Raw genomic sequence first — 9210 nt, 5'->3', positions numbered from 1 at the left:
CTATATCCCCGGCCCCTCAATCCTCTATTTTAAAAAAAAAAAAAAAAAAAAAAAAAAGATTTGGGAGGGCAGGAAGGAGCAGTTCACTGCCAGAAATAAAATCTTGCTAGCAAACAGTTCGGGCTGCACAGAGGCAAGAGGCTGCTGGGCAGTGCTTTACTTTTCTCCTTGGACCAGGAGTGTGTATATCAGTTGTCTATCAAGGAGTCTGTCTCCACTTGCCTCCCTCCTTCACTTTCTGCCTTCTGAATGATCTCTTTGGCATTTCCCCTTCTTTTCCCTATCCCACTCCTCTTCTTCCCTCAGCCCCTGACTCATTATCCCAGACAGTAGTAGGTTGAATCTATCTTTCTCTTAATGGAACTATGAGGTTTCAGCATTTCCAATCTTACTGGCTAAAGAAACATCATCTCTTCCAGGCCACCCTCAAGGTGAATCAGTAAGCAAACAGATCTTTCTCCATGCAACATTAACCATTTAAAATAGCCTAACTGTCAGTCTTGGTCTATCTCTCCCAAAACCTCTGTTTATCCTCCTGGCCTGTGTGATACAGGTTATCCAGGGAACGTGCCAAGTGCTATGGTACATAGCGAGATGCCTGGAGAGCCTCGTGTACTCAGGTGGGACCTCTGGAAAGTGACTGGATCATGGGGGTTTTTGGCTGACTGGCAGTTAGGAAGTGGGGTCTGGCTGCAAGAGGCAGGCAGGTCACTGGGGGCGTGGCCTGGAAGGTCTTATCGCCCGTCCACCTCCTGCCTTGCAAGCAGCTCACCTCAGCCATGCCTTCCTGCCTTGGAGACAGCTGACTACAGACTGAAACCTCTATAGAGTGTGAGCCAGAATAACCCTCATCTTCAAGTTGTGGGTGCTGGGCACTGTGTCCTAGCCACAAGGAAAATGACAAAGACACCAAAGGCATCACCTTCCAAACGGAGGAGACTTTTGGTGGACATTTCAGATCTAAACAATAATAATAGGTTATTAAATTTCATATTAGTTGTTCAGGTAGAACATAAACCAAAATGAAATCATTTGCTTTTCTAGGGAACATACCTCAATTTTTCGAGAATGCAATTTAGTTTCCTCTCTATCTGGTCACTTTGAATAGCTAAGAACGATTTATAGATAATGCATTAAATATTTATAAATTTTTATAAATATTTTATAAATAAATATTTTATAAATATTTATAAATAATGCATTAAATAATCTATGAGTATTATAAATATATTGTTTGTAAACAGTAACATTCAAAGTCCTTAGAAATGATTCTCAAAAGTTGGCAAGTTCCCTCACTACCTTGATTACTTGCTAAGTTTACTTAGTGAAAATTTTTAAATTAAGCAAAGATAATGTTCCGACTACATTGTTGTCAAATAATACACATTCAGAATCAATCTATCTTCAATAATGACTTTGTTTGTAATTCAACTCAACAGTGGATTTAGTCAAATTCAGAGTAGGCCCCTCTGGAGTATGCTGTACAGCTCTTCATTAACCTCATCACTACCTCCATCAAAATTCTTCGCTGTCTGTAGTTCAGCCCATATGCCATGTAGGAACCTCCCAGGTCAAAATAGGTCACAGAATACACAGACTTTTGCCGTTCTGTTGGCCTTCGTCAAGAAAGCCGGCTCTCTGGGAGCTCTGCACTCTGGCTGACTGCTGCCAGCAGCCACAGGTGATGAAGGATGCAAGGAGATCTGACTTTCAGTGCTGAGCATCTGGGCTTAGTGGGATTACAAAGGAAGAAGGAATCAGCCAGATACATTTCAGGCCAGCAGACCCTTCTCATGTTTATGACAACATGTTTTCATAGTAACAGTTTATTTTGCTGAAAACATTTAAATAAAAACCCCCAGAGACTCTTGAGAAGATGGTTTCACATTCCCTAGTCAAGCACCTGCCTGATTTTAATGTGCTACTATTTTTGTCTCTGAAAGCATATGCTTTCTCCCAGAAGACATGAGCTGGTCACTGTGTATTCACCATCCACACAGCCTCTAAGAATAGAAGTAGGCAGAGGCTTTTTTGGCTATTTCTCTGTGCCCCTAACAGCTAGAAAGCAAACTCACAGGCAAGAAAAACATTTTTCTCTGTGTTTACACACTTTTATTATGGTAGCTCACAGAACTCTCTGCATTGACTTTGGAATATGTTCCCTTAGTTGAAAGGTCTTCTCTCATAGGTTTCTCCCCATTATCTCAGTGTGACCAAAGCAGTCTCTTCTGAAGTCTGGAGAAAACCTTCTGACTGATCAAAACACTTCCAAGCCATGCAGTTCCCTTCCTTCTTTCTGGCTGGGAATTCCAGTGTCTGGCTGGGAAAGACCCCACTATTAACAAGCAAGTCATAATTAGCACTTGAAACAAGGAGACGACCATTAATGTATTAATTCAGTGTGTTGCAGGCTGCTCACCGGCTGTTCTTCTAGATTAGTTTAAAGTAAAAAGCAAGTAAGGTCTAAATTATCCTTGGAAACCTCTTAAGGTTCCCGCAGGTCTGATTTCAGGGTTTTGAGTTTATAACCCCATGTATCAATCACATATGAATGCACATAGTTATGTACAATAAATATAACACATGTTTATTCAATAAAGAACACATTTGTAAAATAACATTTAGAATGTTTTGTTTACCAGGACCCCACCTCTCATCCCACCCTGGTTCAGTTTACATAAATCAAATGCATTTGAATTCAAGATGGCTCTGTACTTTAGAAGTTGGACATGCCTACTGACCTTCAGCTTCTATCCTGAAGCCTTGCTTTCAGCTGTATGCTTGGAAAAAGTCCATTTGGAACCAGTTGGTGCCTTAGACATTGTTTCTGTGGAAACACTTTAATGAATACCAGTTAGACAAGTCAACCACAGGAAATCCGGATCAGGGCTCCACCATCTTATTATCTTCAAAGGCAGATAATTTTTTATTTTCCAACTACAGCCCTGATATTTTCAAATTCCTATTTGTTATTTTCTTCTTTTGCTCTATAACATGATTCATTAGCCTAGTGGATTTGCATATGGTATTGAAGTTTTTAAAAATGCTGTTAAGCGTGTTTTCTATTCCTTAATTAGTGGGATGCAATCAAATTTAAATTACATAAGAGGTTGGCATGAGCTCATTTATGTGCGTATTAGTATGTGTAGCATGGGAAACATGGGGGAGCCCCAGTTTTACAACCCCTGAGCAGTATTGAGACCTCTTGGCATGGACTTCTCGACATAGGCTGGCACTTTGCCATGGGTGGAGGCATCTTCTCATTTCTGCTTGTAGAGCTTCACTTTTCTCAACTTCCTCTGCTACTGGCACAAAAATGACATTGCTGATGACCTAGTTGCTGAGGCCATGGCACAGTGGGAAGATGAAGAACAATTTCCCCCATATCTGATAAGTGACAACATAGAACCTTATTATTATTAAGACACTGGACAACCTTGTAAAGTGGGGAAGAGATAGCTGAGAGGTCTAGGGAGGATCAAAGGAGGTAAAACCTGTGAATCATTTCACCAGTACCCAGCATTCAATGAGCCCCTCTGTGGTCATTTGTTCTTGCTGGTGTTGTGATAATGCAAATCCAGAGACTTCAGACCTTCAGGGACCATCTAGTGAAGTTTCCACATCTCACCCAAGATACTGCCAAGCAATACAAAAAGCTGAGTAGAATTTACCTCTCATCCTAGTTATTCATTTAGGGGGCTGGGGATTTAGCTCAGTGGCACAGCGCCTGCCTGGCAAGCACAAGGTCGTGAGTTTGATCCCCAGTACTGGATAAAATAACCCCAAAAATAAAAAAAAATAGATATTCATTTAGAAACAAAGAAGATGCAGCCAAGCTTTTCATCTTTTATAGCCTTTAGAGAGACAGAAGTGGGCTTGTGGTTTTCCTGCTGGACGAGTAGGAATCAGGAGAAATAATGACTCCATATAGCATTTACTTCAGTCCACTTACTTTAAAGGGGATAAAATTGGGAACAAGATAGGCACCAAGGTCATGCCACTGGTCATGACCAATGATAAATAGGCCTTTTCTCACTTGTCAAATGCAGTAGAGAAAGCAAAACCAAAATCACGTTTAACTATGTTATAAAAACACAGCCTAATCTTCTTAAAGTGAACTGCATGTAGTTTTAAAGTCATACCTACTATGAATCATTAACTAGCCTCAAAGATTTGGATATACCTGACCAAAGATATACCTGAACATTCCTACAAAGAGTTGAATATTTGAATAATGTATGCATTTTTGTTATCTCTTTAAAATCAGATCAACTGTCTGCAAAAGGAGTGATCAAATAATAACTACAATTAAATTCATCACTAAAATTTTGTCTCCATTGGCTCAGCAGTCTTGGGTGCTGTCATGAGTATGCCTGTGCTATTCCTACTTTATCATGGGCTAGGGAAATAGGTGTAGGAGCTAGGGAGAGTGGTATGTGTTCAGATTAAATAAGGGTTGCAGTGGAAGCAGTCATGCATGTGTAAGAAGAAGTAAGGACAATAACCTGAGGCCGCCATAGCACATAGACGCAGAGATTCCATCTTTTACCTCAAAAAGATTCATCTGAGCTTCAGTCAAAAGCCAGGTGATGGACAGAGTCTTGGTCCCCAGCAAAGTGCTGTTGGGATGTGGTGAAAATTTCAAACTGGTGCTTCACAGGAGAGCTCTGTGGGAATGTCTTCAAAGAGCACTGTGAAACCCAGTCTTTCTCTCCTTCATGGTGGACCACCACAGGCCAAAACAACAGGACCAACTGATCATGGACTGAAACCTCTGAAACTCTGAGCCAGAAGAAACTTTTCTTTCTACAAGTTGATTATCTTATTTTGTTATAGTGATAAAAAGCTAGCACAACCTACAAGGTGAACACAAAGCCAATTTTACCTTCTCTAGGGTCATTCTAAGTCACTACTGTGTTTATTTTCAGGAAGCTTCATGAACTCTTTGCACGAAAGAATATGGACTAAAAATAAATTAGTTTAAATTATTGCCTGGACAGTGTCCTTTAGCAGTCATTTAACAACTCTCTATTCTTATTTCCTCATTCTCTGAATTTTCAAGGAAATTTAGATCCTGATTTCACCATCGTCCTGTCAGGATAGACCCATCCTGATATTTTCAAAGCCATAAAGACCACAATGGCCACGCACTCCTGGGACATCTCCAATCTTACTATTCTTGGTATGACAAACGTCCTTTAGAAAACCCCTGACATCTGCTCATTTGTGCGTCCCTGGATTTGAGCATATTCTGGCATATAGTGATACAAACAAGATTAATAGCACGACTCTTCTTGGTAACAAGAACTTAGTGGAAGTTTGGATATGAAATGATGTTTGCAATAGAAAGTACCAAACAGGTTCACTGAAATTCAGAGGAGGACAGGATATAGAACTCTTCATGGGAGACACATGGTCACTATAAAACACTGGGCCTTGGGGCCAGCTCAACACAGGACGAATCCCAGTCTCTTGGAAGAGCAGCACCAGTTGTCACTACCCGGTTGGGAATACACCTCAGGGAAAACGTGACAGACTGGGCTGAATGGAAGAAGGAAACTCAGCAGCAGGCTGTGTCCCAGCAGTCCATGGCCAGGACAAACCCAGGAGTAATGAACCACAGGCCAGAGAGAATGAGAACTTGAGCCGAGGGTCTGAAGGCAGTGTGGCTGGAAAGAGTCAAAGCTCTGACTGTAGAAATGCAGCCACATACAGAGTCCAAGCCTGACAGGAAGACAGAAAGGAGAACTCAAAAGCAGGTAGACAAGAGGGTCCCAGACAAACAGAAATGCGAGCACCAGGGCATGGGTCTGAAGCTGAATTTGTGAGTGATTTACCCCATGGAGCTTTACCCTGTGCTCCACCAACAGGCTCTTGTGAGAGTGCCGATGACTGACGAGCTGCACATAGCTACACACAAAGGCCGTATCTCTGCATTTCTCCAGCAGCACTGCACAGAGTGGAGAATTCGCCCACCTTTGATTATAAATTTCATTTCACTTCCAGGATACTATATCGTATCCTGGGGGTCCCTTCTGCCCCATGACTTGCTCTTCCTGTCTTTTCTGCTTGTTCCCTTTCTCTCAGGTGAAATCTACTCTGCTTCACCTTGTGCTCTAGCACTCAGCACGGTTTGTACACCAGTGACTCCCAGATGAGGATCTCGGCCCTCGCCCCAGCTGTGAACGAAGACTCCTATGTTTGTGAGTGTGTCTGAACTTAATACGCTTCCAGTTGAACTTCTCACTTTGTCCCCAAACCTGTTTCACCTGCTGTCTTTCTCGTTTCAACAGATGGCCACCCGAAGCTCAGGCCAAAGCCTAGGTGCACATACTGGGCTGCCCTTCCTCACCCATGGCTCAGCCTCACTAGGCCCTGGAGCCCACCCACCTCACTGCTTCCCTGCTCACTCCTCTGTCAGCCTCCTTCCCCTTCCTGGACTGCTGAGGTCGCCCAACATTCTCTTTTCCCCTGCAGGACTCAGAGCACATCATTCCTCTGCTTAAAACTCTTTCCCTACCAAGTAAACCCTTTGGCCTTCAGGTTTCCTGGCCCCTGATGAGAGGATCCTCCTGTGTCTCGACCCTTAACCTTCCTTCCTTCCTCTTGCCCTCTGCTCAAAACATGGTGGTCTCGACCCTTCTTGGAGCACCTTTGCTGTTTTCCTGGGCTGCCCACCACCTCACCCTCATCCTTCATGTGGCTGGCTCCTTGCCCTCTTTTCAGGTCTACGCTGAAGTACTGATCCTCCTGAACACTCTGTTTACAAATTCAGCTGCTCCCTGCTCCACTACTCTCCATCTCCCTTCACTGTTTAGTGTTTACGACAGCATTTACTGCTTTCTCTTATGCTATAGATGGAGCCACTTAAGCTTATCCACTATTGTGAGACTGCCACCCGCTGCTAGTGAATCCCCTCCATGGGCCAGGGGCTTCTGGCTCTTCAGTGTAGATTCCAAATCTTGCCTGATATGTAGCTGGCACCCTGCACATATCTGTTATGAAAAGCCTGACCCTATATTAAAGGGATGAGTCACACTGCTCTGTGGAGAAGAGCTTCTGGGCCAAGGGACAGGATGAAGCAGGAACCAGGTAGGAGTCCTATGGCATGGCCAAGTGGTGGGAAGGAGTGGGTGCTCCTGCCATTGCGCCCCCTCCATCTGAGCTCAGCTGGCCTCTCAGTGAGCAAATGTGGGGTGCTGTGTCCCCACCTGGCCCTGCTCTGACTTCCAAGTCTTGCTGGGTATGCGCTTTTTAAGGCCAACTTAAATGTTAACATACACATAAAGCTTTAGCTACTTCAGCCAAATGTGTTGCTACTTCTTGTTTTTACAACATCATGCCCACGCGTTTTTATGTAATGCTCACTGTGCAGTATAAACTTATGATATATATCTTTACATAATCGTCAATTTGTGTTTCCCTTTCTAGAGTGTGAGGTCCTATAGTACAGCAATATATATTTTGATCTTCATTTTTAAACCTAACCTGAACTTAATGCTCATCCCTGGTAAAATGTTAGCAAATAAATAGTAGTTTTGTTAGGCCGACTTCAGTTTGTTTCTTTTCTAAGAGGGGTGGATATCCAACTTTAATCATAAGGCAACAGCAAATACAAGAGATCTTTTTCATGCGTTTTTATAATTTTTAAACATTTTAAAGCAAAGATAAAGGGTCATCATTTTTGTAATTTTTAAATGCAGAAGAATTAAAGCATAATATTGTGTTTGATTTTTTTTTTTAACCAGAAAAAATTCAAACTTTCAGCCTGTTACCTAAGTCCTGAGTTTCTGGCCTTGGAAGTTCAGTGTGTCTTTAGCTCTAAAAGATCAGGTTAAGCCAGTTGTTCTGTCACTTGAAGCATTTGGAAGGTGGCCAGACCTGCCTAAGAATGTCCCCTTATTTTCTTTGTTTCTGTCAGGCTAGCTCAGTGGTCTGTTCACAGAATCAAGTGAAAATCAATCCCTTTTATGCAAACCTTCCTGGGGCAGCAAGCCCTGTTTGGACACAGGCATGGAGGTCTGTGCAGTGGAAGCGGTGATGGTTAATTTCTTCATAGCACCACTCCCAAGCTCATCCAGCACCGCAGCGAAATAGCAGATTAGGCATCTCCAGCCCAGCTGCATCACCTGGCCTGTTCTAAATATAGTGCGCTCCAGTAAACACCATTGTGAGCCTGCAGGAAGATGAGGCCCCTGCCACCGAAAGTTCATGTGTGCCTGTATGTGCTTGTGTCTTCTTAGACTTTACCAACTAACAATCTGAAAATTCACTTTTATTTTAAAATTTGGTATTGAATCAACCCCTGTTCAGTTCTTCTGATTTATTAACTTGAAGAAAAAGATCTCTGACTCAGGACAGGGTGGATGGATGAAGTTTAAACAAAGACCAAGTGAGGATCCCTGTGGCCTTGGAAAAGCCTGGGCAGCTGGGAGCTGCTGACCTGTGCCATGATGTGTCACTTTCAGTCAAAACAGAATTGCCCTGTCACATTAAGACAGGACCCTGCTTTACACAAATTCCCCTGAGCAGCGGCCACTGACACAATTATTAACAATCTGAAAATGTGTAAGTTAAAGGGGGAGTTTCACTATCCCATTTCACTATCTGAACGCAGCCTCATGGCCATGGCTCGGTGTTTGTTTTTGCTTTCTGCTCACCTTTGGTCCTGAAAAGTACTGAATCTCCACCTCTGCAGCCAGCACCTGATCCTTAGCCTCCATTCACCCTCCTTTAAAATTGACCAGAAAAGAAAGCACCAGTGTTTGGCTCAGGAAGAAACCATAGGCAGGTCCCCCTTGGGAGCCATGGGGACCACGTGGGGACTGTGGCTAGGAGTGAGAGGACGTGGCAATCTGAGCAGTAGGAGGACAGGCCCTGTACTTTGTCCTTTGTGACCTCAGCCAGCTTCCCCGCGTCAGGGCACCTTGTCTTGGCTCTGCACAGAGCAGACTCAGGACCCTTGGCAGCACAACTCCCACCACTCAACCTTTTCAAAACATTTACTTGACCGGTCATTTGCTCCTCTCCACCAATTTCTAACTTGTTAGCTTACAATGCACCAAACACATTAGAATAACTTTAGAAAACAAATCTTTTAGTCTGGAAGCAGATAGGAAAGGAGAGAGATTCGGTGCAATGCCATCCAAAAGTGAGAGAAACGATGGTAAAAACAGGACAAAGCAGGGAAGTGAAATAAAAGTGCTGTGG

This window comes from Chinchilla lanigera, unplaced genomic scaffold (genome assembly GCF_000276665.1).
Source record: "Chinchilla lanigera isolate Chin_1 unplaced genomic scaffold, ChiLan1.0 scaffold00095, whole genome shotgun sequence".
Lineage (NCBI taxonomy): Eukaryota > Metazoa > Chordata > Mammalia > Rodentia > Chinchillidae > Chinchilla > Chinchilla lanigera.
This window is presented reverse-complemented; position numbering follows the sequence as displayed.